The sequence below is a fragment of the Anguilla rostrata genome, chromosome 5 (genome assembly GCF_018555375.3).
Source record: "Anguilla rostrata isolate EN2019 chromosome 5, ASM1855537v3, whole genome shotgun sequence".
Taxonomy (NCBI): Eukaryota; Metazoa; Chordata; class Actinopteri; order Anguilliformes; family Anguillidae; genus Anguilla; species Anguilla rostrata.
In genome coordinates this window covers 6,639,851-6,652,956 of record NC_057937.1, presented here as the reverse complement: position 1 = coordinate 6,652,956, position 13,106 = coordinate 6,639,851, and the positions used below count along the sequence as shown (strand labels likewise).

The 13,106-nt window shown below is 51.1% G+C and overlaps 1 protein-coding gene across 2 annotated transcripts in view; it reads right to left on the bottom strand.

The window, feature by feature from the left end:
* Positions 1 to 9,261, bottom strand: part of lingo2b (leucine rich repeat and Ig domain containing 2b) — a 259,034-nt gene extending 249,773 nt beyond the window's left edge. Inside the window, exon 1 of one of the 2 annotated variants that reach the window (XM_064334809.1) lies at positions 8,698 to 9,261. The gene's annotated coding sequence lies outside the window, so the exon portion shown is untranslated. Of the gene's footprint in view, positions 1 to 8,600; positions 8,678 to 8,697 lie in introns of those variants that run through there. The other variant, XM_064334811.1, reaches the window with a different exon arrangement.
* Positions 9,262 to 13,106: the final 3,845 nt, after the last annotated feature.

Here is a 13,106-nt window from a genome sequence, read left to right as displayed (position 1 = left end):
CATCTTCATCTTCATCTCGCACACGGGTGGGGAACCTCACCGGAACCTTCCACAACGTTCCCCAAGTGTTTCGAGAAGGGGCCACAGGTCCCGAGGCCCAACCAGAACAAGGAATTTGCATCTGATCGTCTTCCAAGCGGCCAAGGATGAGCGGTTTTTATTATACGGTTTCATATAACATTATGATAACGTAGACATAAAAATTGATTTTATGGCTTTCAAGGCATTAAGCTTGATGGCAACCTGGCCTGATAGCCCTGATGTCAATACCAGATAATTTCCCTGAAATCAATACGAAACGTTATTGGAGATTATCTTTTTTTTTATTTATAATGGATTATAATTTATAACTTATGTTGACATTTTAATATTCCTGAAATAAGTGTTGGGATTTTTCGTTTGCACCATAGCTTAGACAATTATATGAAAATCTATGAAAAGCCTATGTCACTTTACAGATATTGTTAAATGTTATTTGGTGTAATGTTATATTTTTAAGGTCAGTTGTAAAATAAATCTGCTACGTGCACGCCTTCCATTGCCATGACTTAATCAGTAGGAATGCAGCAAATAGACTTTATTGATTTGTTTACATTTGGGGAAAAAAGTCTGTATTGGACATTATTATGGACGGGGGATGGCCTTAATTTAAAAATATCATTTCGACGGCGGCGGCACGACAGACAGAAAAGAGGAGGGGAAAGAGCCGAGCCCGCAGAGGTGCGATAGATCACGGTGCCGTATGTAAATCGGCCGAAGATGGCGGGATATATACTGCGCTGTTTCGCGGGTGCTCCGCGTGGATATTGCTACTACATCACGGGAGCCCGGGGTTATCGTACAGTAATAAAACCGTGACCGCGGCCGCCGGCGTCCGCCGTCCGACGAGAGCCCGCTCCGAGGTTATCTGACGCGGTTTCGGGGCTAACAAATTACCCGCATAAAGCAGCACGGACACGCAACATCCACCCCCCACCCCCACCCCCCAAAAAACCCTCTGTTGGATCAACAAAAGAAATAACACAGAGGGGCCGAAGGGTGGGGAGGGCTGGCTACAGCCAAACGGTCGCTGAAAACAGAGGACGGTTTCCCTCCATGTACAGACAATGGCAGCTGTTATCTGCCATTGGCTTCCACCACCAAAGCTTTCTCTCAGCGATGACCAAAACACGCGCCACATACCCCAAATTTCGGAAGCCCCGTTACATTCACTACGCAGGGAACGCCATACATGCCATACACCTGTTTACCGGCTTCTTCTAGCCCGGTCTGAGGCTTATGCTGCTAATCCACAGGCTGGCAGCCATTTTGCAAAGTAATCGGTTTCAATGGGTAACGATCACGATTCTTTGTTCGTAATGGTTTATTGAACAGTATTTACCTCCAGTGCCTCGAATGGAAGTGTGTAGAGGTGCACCACACATTTGCGTTGCGTTAAAAATATCAAACCACACAAGAACGTAAGACACGCCTCTTGCGTCGCTCCTAGCATCACTGCACGTGCTCCCAGTGTACAGTGCGTAACAGGCCTAAGATCAGAAACGCACTCCACGCCAAAGCACTGCGGCCCAAAATCTGAACCAGCGGCACACAAACCACCCACAAGCCCGTGCAGGTAGAGTACCGAAGGCAGGAGTGCAGGTCAGCCCTGTCCTCCATTACGGCTCTCCCTCTCCCTCTTTCGCTTATTTCCATGGGGCTTACGCCGCGACTCGCCTGCCCTCTGTGCTCCAATGAGAAGGAGCCCTTTCATTTTCCACAGATTTACAGAGTCCTCCCGAGAACGACCCCTGACGGCGAACGCTATAAAACCTGTGCAGAAACCCCCCCCTCCCTCCACCTGACTGTGGGGGGGTTCTGCTATCGCGCAGGTTCGACTGACCCCAATTACCACCGCCTGCTTCCAGGGATTAACCCGAAAAAAAGAAAAAAAGCGCCCAGTCACGCAAGGATCCGGCGCCGGCTCGCTAACGGGAAGCGCTTCCGCCCCGCCCCGCCGAGGCCCCCGAGGAGGGCCGGCCCCCGCCGGGACAAACCGCCGCCGCCGCCGAGGGGCGGGGCAGGCCGGGGAGAGGGGGAGGGGAGCAGAGAAAGGGGGGGACCTGTACCCTCTCCTTAAAAAAGAAAAAAGAGCAATCCATCCTAAAAGCCTTGGCTGTGCGATAAGGGCCCTGTTATAAACGGGGGGGGGGGGGGTGAAACCTCACGGAGATAGTGGCGCTAAGCTGGGCCCGCCGCACAGGAGTACGGCTCAGGTCCTCATGCTAATTGCTCCCTCCCGCTCTGACTGACAGCTGCGGGGAAATTAAACGGTGACACGCGGCGGAAACACGCCGGGAAATGGAGGCCGGGCACTCGCCCTCCCGCCCCCGGTGCCCCCGGGAGTCACATGACCTCGCTGCATTGGCATACTGCGTGCGCCCACTGTACCCCAACACAGTTTGAGTGCAGGAGAGGGGGTTAAAATTCTTCCTTGATGTACAGTCCAGGGACAGGCCGCTACATGGAGCGTGGCTGGGGAAAAAGGCTCAGCTGGAGTGCTGGGGAGGTGGGGGGGTGGGGGGTGGGGGGGTCAAAGGAGAGCAGTGGCGGGAATCAAGGAAACCGCTTCCGAGGTGCGTTGCGCCGTATGCCTTGCGCGTTTACATACGATACCGCCACGGGCGATGGCCAAGGTCAGAGAGAGTTTGACCCCTACAGACGAGCGGACGGACGGACAGACAGACACGGTGAGAAATCAAACTCCGCTTTGCCCGAGGTGTCAGAGGGCACGGGAGGGAGTGGGAGGGGGCAGAAGGGGTGCGGAGAGGCCGGCGCCGGGGGCACTTTGGGGTGTCGCTCTCCTACGGTTCCGCTTCTCCAAATGCAAATGGAGGGGAAAGAGCAGCAGGGATGGGTGGGTTGGGGGGGGGGAGGGGTGGCTGTCAGGCGCTTTTCCTCTCCGTGAAGGAGCAGCACACACAGCACCTCCCCCGGCTCTCAGCACAATGACTGCACAGCACGAGAGGAGGACGGGGGGCGGCGGCTCTGCACACACAAACCCCGCCCCCTTTCCCAGGAAAACTCCCCCCCGCCCCCTCCCACGCAGAACGTCCCGGGCCAGCAGGCTGCGGGAGAAGCGACGGGACGGGGGGACGGGGTGACGGCGGGGTGTTGGCGCTATGTTGGCCGGTCTCGGCGGGCGCGCTCAGTGCCGACGCGTTTGACAAGGTCACTGTCAGCGGGACTTGTTGGCCTGTCACAGCTCCGGCCTGCCGCCCCTGGAAAGGGCTTCTCTACCGCCGGGCGGGAAGTAAACAGGAGCCACCGGAGCCGCTGGAGCCCAGCCGAGCGGGAAAAACGGCACCACGACCACGGCGCTCGACGTGAGCGGGGCCCCCAGGCCGGCGTCGCCAGATCTGAACACGGTGAACCCGCCCAAAGACATTTTTCCCAACGTATTTATCCCCGGACTGTAACACAAAAACGCACCCCAATCTGGCAACAGCGCTGACTCCAGAGAATGTTAAAGATGGCCAAAGATGGTGTTGATTTTGAGCAGAGAGTCCACACACACGCGCTTAACTCCAGAGAGTGTAAAATACGGTGCCCCCCCCCACGGGGGAATGGGGCTCCCAGACACACCGTTAACTCTAGAGAGTGTTAAAGATGATCAAAAATGGTGCTCAGTGTGAGAGTGGACACCAGACACATTGTTAACTCCAGGGAGTGTTAAAGACAGTTCATCATCAGCGCTAATAATGAACTGAGAGCACGTCAACATGTCTGGACAGGACTCCACATTTGAGATAATTCCGTTTTTTTTTTTTTTTTAACTGAAAAAAAGACATCGACCAACATGTCTTTATTAAATGAACACCACCCCACCCACTTCCAACAGCAGAATCCACATTGGTACTGCAGACAGAGCTACAGCAGTGCAGCCCAATGGCTCTGACCCCACCGTCCAATCAGAGCTCGCCCCATATTGCGGTGCTAGTGTGACCCACATGCACGAGGACAGACAGGGGGTCACTAAGGGGGCACACAAGGGGAAGACCCAGAGTCCATCCACCCGTAAACGCAGGACAGGGTCTTCCCTTCCCCTCCCGAAAAACGGGGCGTCTGTCCGAGGGGCGCACTGAACACCAGGCAAGGAGGACGGAGGGTCGAGGCCGTTCCGGGACCCCCTTCCGGAAAACCAGATGGGAAAAGTCATCTGCGGTCTGCGCGCGGGGAACGCCAGAGTCCGTCTTAATGATCCCCCCCCCGCCCCCGCCGTCCCCCCTCCCCCCCCCCCACGGGGTCGCCAGGCTCCACGCGGCCATCCATCACCGGACACAGCGAGCCGCCCAGCAAGAGCCGGGGTCCCGCTAACAGGGGAAGTGAATATCGATTATCCCCGCTAATGGGCTCGCTGGCTAAAAATACGCTCCATATGAGAGCCCGGTATTACCTTTCATACAGAACGACCTCGGCGTGTCTCACTCTTCTGTGCGCTTAACCCCGAGAGGGACAGAAGCTGCAGCTCCCACCCCCCCCCACCCCCCCAGGACATCGCCTGGGGGAATTATGACTGTAAGGGCTTGTTATTTCACGCTCGGGGTCTAACCTCCGCATCCCTTCTGTCTCGCGCCCCGCGTTAAATTTTTTTAAAAAGAGCTCCAACGACGTAATCAACGGAGAGGCTGTCTAGAGTCTGGCGATTCGGTAACAGATCTGAGTTTGTCGCCAGCGTACCACAGCGCCCCCTACAGTACGAGAGGACTCAGCAGCATGTTTGAAATACGTGAGTATTTTTCACCTGTAAAGGATTTGGATTCCCCGGGGACGTCTTCGGGCAGGGATTATACGGTAAACTTGATTTCCTGTGCAAGAGCACACATTGCTACATATTTCAGCACAAATGCATGGGCTCACCGGTTACCAGTCATTTCCCAGAGTGGAGCGGGCAGTGCTTCCATTAGTCTGCAGATCATGACAGCCCATCACTTCCCCCTTTCAGCCGCAGACAGGAACAAACGGGAGCTTTCTTACAGGGATGCATGCAAGTGAGTCAATGTGCGTGTGCATGCATGTGCAGGTGTGCATGTGTGCATGTGTGCGTGCATGTGTTTGTATGCATACGTGTGCAGGCACGAGTATGAATGTGTGTTTGTATGTGTGTGTGTATGTGTGTTCATGCGTGTGTGTGCGTGTACATGCGTGTGTGTGTGTATGTGTGTGTGTGTGTGTGTGTGTGTGAGAGCATGTGTGTGTATGTGTGTTCATGCGTGTGTGTGTGCGTGTACATGTGTGTGTGTGTGTGTGTGTGTGTGTGTGTGTGTGAGAGCACGTGTGTGTGTATGTATGTGTGTGTATGTGTGTGTGTGCGTGCACAAGTGTGTATGTGTGTACATGTGTGTGTGTGCACAAGTGTGTGTGTGTGTGTGTGTGTGTACATGTGTGTGTGTGCATGTATATGAATATGCTCTGTAGCTTCATGTCTGACAGCCTTGATCTTGCTGGAATGAAAGGCCGAGAGGACTCCATCTGCAATGCTAATCCGCATCAACCAGAACAGAACTTCAGAAAGAAATACAGGAAGAGCTAGCGCTAATGCTAAATCCTCCCATCGCCGGCAGTCCAAAATGAATGCAAAACAACGGCTGGCGTTAGCAGCGAAAACAGCCGCGGCTCCGCTGAATGTTTGATTAATGGCAGATGAAGAGAGGGGCTCACATACATATTCAGTGGGAAACGGAACGCTCACACTGCACATTACACGCCGGGGCACAATCAATCTCGGGCTCCGACAAATTACGTTCCGCGGCTTCACGTTTATTTAGCGCCAATATTAAAAAAACCCAGGCGGACAGTCCCTTAACTAAAGTCGAGGGAAATTCTTGAGTCTGCTGTTCGGAGTCAGGCCTGTTGTGGTTTAACCCCTGATGCCCCCCCCCCTGGGCCCACCGTCTGCCGCACCTCTACCGCCATTTCAGAGACGAGCGCGGTGCGAGAGCTTCCTGCAACCAGCCTGTGATTTTCGGCAGAGAAAAGGGGCGTGGGGTGGGGAAAGGGGGTGTGGTTTGTAGAAAGGGGTGTAGGGTGGGGAAAGGGGGTTTGGGGTGGGGAGAGGGGCCATGGGGTAGGGAAGGGGATGTGGGGAAGGGGGAGTGGATTGGAGAAAGGGGTGTAGGGTAGGGAAAAGGGGTATGGGGTGAGGTAAGGAGGCATGGGGAAGGGGGCGTGGGGTGGGGAAATTGGTGTGGCTTGGAGAAAGGGGTGTAGGCAGGGGGGAGGGGGGTTAGGATGTGGAGAGGCGCCATGTGGTGGGGAAGGGGACATGGATTGGAGAAATGGGTGTGGGGTGGGGAAAAGGGGTATGGGGTGGGGTAAGGAGGCATGGGGATGGGTGTGTGGGGAGGGAAAGGTGTGTGGCTGGGGGAATGGGGCCTTGTTCTTCACAGTAAGACTCTGCACAAAGTGCATCAGTGTGCAAATGGGGCTTTTCCCTAAATGGCACAGCTCCACCCCAGGAAACAGAGACGATACGAAACATCCACATGAAACAAGCAGGTCAGCCTACATACCACTCTCACATGTGCTCTTCAACACGACGCTGTGTGCGTTTCATCACAGCAGCCTGTGCTCCTCATAACATCCTGTGCTCCTCATAAGAACACTGTGTGCCCATCATAACAACATCCTGTGCTCTCCATAACACCATCCTGTGTTCTTCATCACAATATCCTGTGCTCTTCATTACAACATCCTGTGTGATTCATATGAACACTGTGTGCTCTTCCTAACAAAATAATTTTCCCTTTATAATAGCATGATGTGCTCTCCCATAAGCCCCCAAACACACACACACACACACACACACACACACAAGCTCATGCACGCACGCACACACACGCACACACACACACACACACCCCTGGACAGAGATAATTACTGTAATGAAAACCCAGGGATTGTAACAGGCAATGCTAATCTCCAGCAAAGCCAAGCGCGATGCCCCGATTCCCCTTCTACTCTCCGCTTTAGCGTGCACATCCAGCGTGAGGGCTGTGCGCTGGCTCACCCATGGTTAACACTTAATAAAACATCAAAAGGAATCGCACTCGCCACTCCGGTCCCACACACACGCGCACGTAACACACAGCGTCCGCTCAAGCCCGGCAGGCTGTACCTGCGCACAGGGACGGATAATTGATTCCTGAAAGAGATTCAAATATATTTTCCACATCCTATTGAAGTTAGTCGGCTGAGCCTCTGGGTACGACTCATCTCCGTTCTGTTTTCATACCAATCACGATCAGCCCTGTATTATAAACCATTGCGAAAAGCTGTTATTTCCCAAATTATTAGTATTATTATTATTATTTGTACACACGCGCTAAAGGAATTTTTTAAATAGCTAGGCATTTGGCGAGAAGACCCCCGGTAAGGTTAGTATGTAAATGAGAAGTGACACAGTTTTTCTACAGTACAGCCCTGCGCTAAATATCGGTTAGTATCTGTCCTATAGGCACTCTGCTGAGTTGTCTCATAACATCAAAAACCGCTCTCCTTGTTCTCATTTTCCCCCGATAGACCCAGTCTTCCTTCCCCGCTCCGCTCACCGCTGTACGCACTCCAACGTGACGTCTCCTTACCGTGGGCAGTTGACTGCACGTATCTTAAAGGGGGGCTCGGGATTCGCCTACCAGCAACCGTTCAACGGTGTACGCACGGGTTAGAACCGTCACCAGCTATGCTGCGGAGGGCTTCGGCTTCCATAGCGAAGCTTATTTATAATTGAAGTATTTAAAATATTTCAGGGCAGCCGAGATGCAACACACAATGCAGTCATAAATGTTTTAAGCACTTCTGCAAAAGGACAGAGCTCATGTACGCGGCTGTCTGCGGGCGCGGCTACTGATGCACTCCCTGATAAAACAGCAAACCCTTGAAACCAAAAGCAATGCCTTTCATTTTCATAAATAACTTCAGAAAATTTTTCAGCACCCCCCCCCCCCCCCCTTCTCTCTCCCTCTTCCCCACCCCACCCACCCCCAACACACACGCAACACGCACACAAGCGCTCGTTCACAGAAAATGACACGGTTCTTTATTTTATCGAAGCAGTCCCAAGAAAACTCAGGGGACGATTATAAAGTAATTATGTCGACCGTATATAGATGGAACAGAACGAATCGTCGCCTAGCTCGTCCGTTTACTGAACAGGTTTCGACACCGAGCGCCTCACTGTAAATCCAAAGAATGTAGCGGACACAACACATAAAACCAACCGTACGCCAAACCTCTGTAAACCCCGTGCCTGCTTACAAAGCAAAGCGTCTCGCGCAGTTGAGGGACAAACACTTCTGCCGTTAATTATTCAACCTTCAGCATACCCCCCTCTCAGCCGCTCGAATGCAACGAGAGGCAAAAAAAGAATCTTAATATACTGGCATCGCCCTTTCAGCTTCAAGCAGCATACGGACGAAGATATGCCCCTAATTTAATTTTTAAAAACGACCTTTTGGCAGCATGCAGTATGGGTGAGGACAAATCAATTACAACTTTTCACATCCAATTCGAAATGCATTTTAAAACACGGAATCACGCCACAAATAGATGGATTCACGTACCTCTCGCTTCGTTTTCTCTACAGTATGTGTCACAGACACAGCTTCTCAGCTCAGTAAAAGCACGGGCAGAAAGAGAGAGGAGAGCTTTGCTTCTTACCTTGAAACGCCGCGCGCGGTCCTTTAGTCCACGAGATTAGCTGGCTGAAGGAGCGCACAGCCCTGCGCGCGCTACAGTCCGCTTCAGTGAGGCGGCTCAGTTTTGCGTGTCAGAGACCGCGACCACAGCCGGGAGAAACGATGTATTTCACCCCTCTTTCTCTCGCTCCCTCTCTATCGCACTCTCTGTTTTCCCTTTGTATTCTCTCGATTGTTGTTCCCCGCTCGTTTCCCTCGATTTTTGCTTGTCGTTGGAGAAGCCCAGCCGGTGCCTGCTGGAGCGGAGAAGGAAGAAAAGAGAGAGAGACAGGGAGGGTGCACTCCTCGCGCACAAGGTCTCTCAGTGAGTGGCGCGAGCCAGTCAATGCTTCCCCACCTGGACAAATCACCCTTTCAGCTCATACCCATAGTCTGTGAACAGCTCTGTATGAAAAAAAAAAACTTTTTTGTGTCTTGTCATTTGAGAGAAAAGAAAGGCAGAGGTGTTTTCCCTCGTTTCTATTATGTACAGTATTTTTGTATTTTCCCAAAACACTGTCTGAGATGAAGATGCAGAGTATCTCTCTCTATCCTCTCTCTCTCTCTCTCTCTCCCTTTCCTCTGCTTCCGTTTGTCTGCCCCCCCCCCCCCCCCCAACCCCTCCCTCTCTCCCACACTCTATCTCTCTGTGTCTTATCTGACAATTACAGTTGTGGCACACTCCTCCACGTTGGGGATCGAGGTTCACCGGCCCCAGGTCCTCTGGGAGACTCGTAATGGCTTGGCTGCAGAGCAATTCAGCAGAAGGGAGGAAAATATGTATTGAAAAATGGGAGGAAAATATAGCATCAAAGGAGAGAGGATGAAGGGACACCCCAGCCACTACCACCCCCCCCCCCCCACACACACACACACACACACCCACACACGCGCAGTCTTTCAACCGGCCAGCATTTACCTGGCGAGCAGCGTTTCTGGGTAGCCCAGCATAGAGCAGAGTTGGCGGTGTTGGGTACCTGACAGGTGAGGATTGAAGAGGTGGGCAAAAATAGAAGCCGCAGCTCACTGCTCCTGCTACAACGGCAAGGGCAACGTAAGGAGTAGAGCAGCCGTGGCATGCTATAATTAGCAGCTCATACAAACTGGGAGCCAATCCCCCTGTTCCATTTCACATATGGAACAGAGGATCACAGCTGGCGGGGGTGGGATTGGGGGGGGGGGGGGTGCGTGCCAGAAACGTTTTGACAGGGTTTGATATATGACTCGACTGGTAATGACATAATGCAGGTGCGTAAGTGCCTGTCCTCAAAGCAACGAGGTTGTAAAAGTAATAAATAAATAAGTAAAATAAATACTGAATGTTTCCAAGCCATGATCACTGGGCTCTGGACCTTACACATTGCAAACAGGGAGGCTGAAAGTGTTCGCTTTACCAATGTTGCCCTGAATACCAGCACTTCAATGGGCTGTGTTTTTCTTAAAAGTCTGGCATTTATACAATACATTTCAGGACAAATACCTCAAATCAAGACTTAGCAAACTGATAATTTGTTTTTTTTTTCTTTTAACCACTTCCTTTATGATTCTGAAATAATATTCATTGTGGCTTTTAGGTGTGGATGTTATGGATCTGAACTCATAAGCAGAAGGTTGCAGGTTCAAATCCAGATGGGGCACAAGCTGTGCTCTCGGGCTTGGTACCTGACCTGAATTTCACCAGGAGAAACGTCTCGCACGTTCAACGATGCAAAGCGAACAGCAACGCAAAGTGCCTGCTATAAATGCGGGCCTCGGTAGTCTGGGCCGTTCAGGACGCCTTTATACATTGGCGCATGCATTATGTATGCGCAAATTGCTATTTACGATGGATTAACTCGTATTAACCGTGACACATGCAAAGATTTTCGCATTCCGTCTCTATTCGCAGTAATGATCGCGGCGGCACTTTCCTTCTCCGCAAAGCGCGCGCCCCAGTAATGCCCCGGGCGTTCTCACGTGACCGTGGCTCGATAAACACGGTCGTCTTTACGCCTTTACATGTATGAACCGGGCGCTGTTCGTGAGCGCAAAGGCGCACCGGTCCATCTGTTTGTTTTCATTCCCCCCCCCCCCCCACTTGACAGCGACAAGTATGAAAATATGTGTATGTTATTTTTTTCCCCACAATGCACAGAGGGCAAGGCTCAGTGGAAACATCTACTGCTGCATATAATCCTCCATCTTTCACTTGCGCTGTTGTTTTTACTATGTGAACAATATACAATATAAAAATATTGAAATGTGTTTTTTTTGGGGTTTTTTTCTCCAGTAACTAGTAGCTTTTGTCCATATAAATGTGTGACTACACCCAGGGGTATTGCTTATAAACCCTGCCTAGGAAATGAAACAAGAGCTGGTTTTCAGAAACACGTGTCCTCTAACTGAAGGACACTCTGAGTCGTTTTTATTATTTTTTTTTCCTCCATCTAATCCTTCGGTACATATATGTGATGCACATGAAGACAAAGCACGCTCTGCTTCTGTTCTTCGCCAGGATTAATCTGGACACCTGCAGGGGTGAGAACGGGAGGCCGGGGGCCATTTTGGACGCTCGTCACGAAAGCTCACGTAGGCGGACGGCTCTCCCTCTGAGTCTGCGGCGGCATGGCGGTGTTTCATAAGCACAGCCGACGGAGAGCGTACATTTAAAATAAACCATCGGTCAGTTCTGTGTGGAGGGGTGCTTCACGAGAACAGGTCAGTAAACCAGGCTGCCATTTCACTGTGTGCTTTCGGACAGGGCAGGAGGCAGTACTGACAGTAGCCCTGCAATGGCACCACCACTGTGGATCAAACACCAGTACACATACAAATCTATTTATATTTCAACCCCAATATATTTAAATAATTCCTTTTTTGTATAATCTGCTGCTTCTTTGATTTGTTTGGAAAATATAATTTGTTGTCTGGTTCAAAAGAAAATGCCGCAAATCAATGAAAGCTGATGATCACATTTTTTAAAAAATGTATTGATTTTTAAATATTTTTATAAAACAATCAAATTGCTCAATTACTGTGTCATCATTGTATCATGATAGGACCATTTCTAGGATGGGATCATATTAGAGCTCGTTAACAGGTTCTCACGTTCCCTCAAAGGTCTGCATCCTCCAGCCCACAGACTGTCTGTGAGCTGTGGCCCTCCCCCTCTCTGTGCACACGCTCTGTCTGTGCGCTGTGGCCCTCCCCCTCTCTGTGCACACGCTCTGTCTGTGCGCTGTGGCCCTCCCCCTCTCTGTGCACACGCTCTGTCTGTGAGCTAGGGCCCTCCCCCTCTCTCTGCACACGCTCTGTCTGTGAGCTAGGGCCCTCCCCCTCTCTGTGCACACGCTCTGTCTGTGATCCATGACCCCCCCCCCCCATGTGCATGGGCTCCCATGTTCTGCTGACTATCAGACTTTCCCTCTAGAGTGTGTCTCCAGTGCACTCTCCAACCACAGGAACAACCTTGCATGGAGCAGACGTGATGCTGAAAAGAATAAGGATAAGAAAAAAAGAAAAAAGGAAATGCTCAGTTTTGCATTCTGTGTGACCCTGTGGGGGGGTATCTCTGGGGGGGGAGGGGGAGGGTTGGTTGTAGTTTGAGGGGGCATGTGTATGAAGTCAGGCATTTACAGTGTGTATTCCTGGATCCTTCGCAGACATTTTAAATCACTGTTTTGTACAAAAAAAAGTGTGACACCCGCAATTATGTTCCCACAATATGAAGCATTTCACCTGGGAAGCCACAGCAAGGTTCCACGAAGCAAAATGTGCTTTTCTCCAAATCTGTATGACTCACTGGCCTTCTGCACAGTGACACCCCTGAGGAAGGCGTGCACACATACTGTGTGTGTTTGCGTGTGTGTGAGTGTGTGTGCGCATGTGCGCGTGTGTGTGTGTGTGTGTGCAGGCATGCGAATATGTGTGTGTGTGCGTGTGTGTGTGTGTGTGCAAGCATGCGAGTATGTGTGTGTGTGTGCATGCGTGTGTGTGTGTCCTTGTTTGTTTGTGTGTATGCGTGTGTGCAGATGTGCAAGCGTATGTGTGTGTGTGTGTGTTTATATGCTTGGGTGTGTGTGTGTGTTTGTGTGTGTGTGTGTGTGCAGTGAAGCGCTTTCCTATATGTGACATAGCAGGTCTCAATGTGCACACGCCTGTTCTCCACTCAGATCCACCGTGTAATACCACCTCATTTAAGCCTTACTCCCGTAATTAACTTATTTTGTTTTTTGCTGTTTTTTTTTTTCCTTCTTCCATTTTTCTTTCTATGAGAGTGGCAAAAAGGACATCTGTTTTGCCATTTGTATTTAATGGATCTAGTTGCCTTAAGTTTTCTATTCATCATATGAAACCCATGTTCTTCCAAGTCAAATAATTGCAGTTGTACAGTGCAGCAAAACAAAATACCGA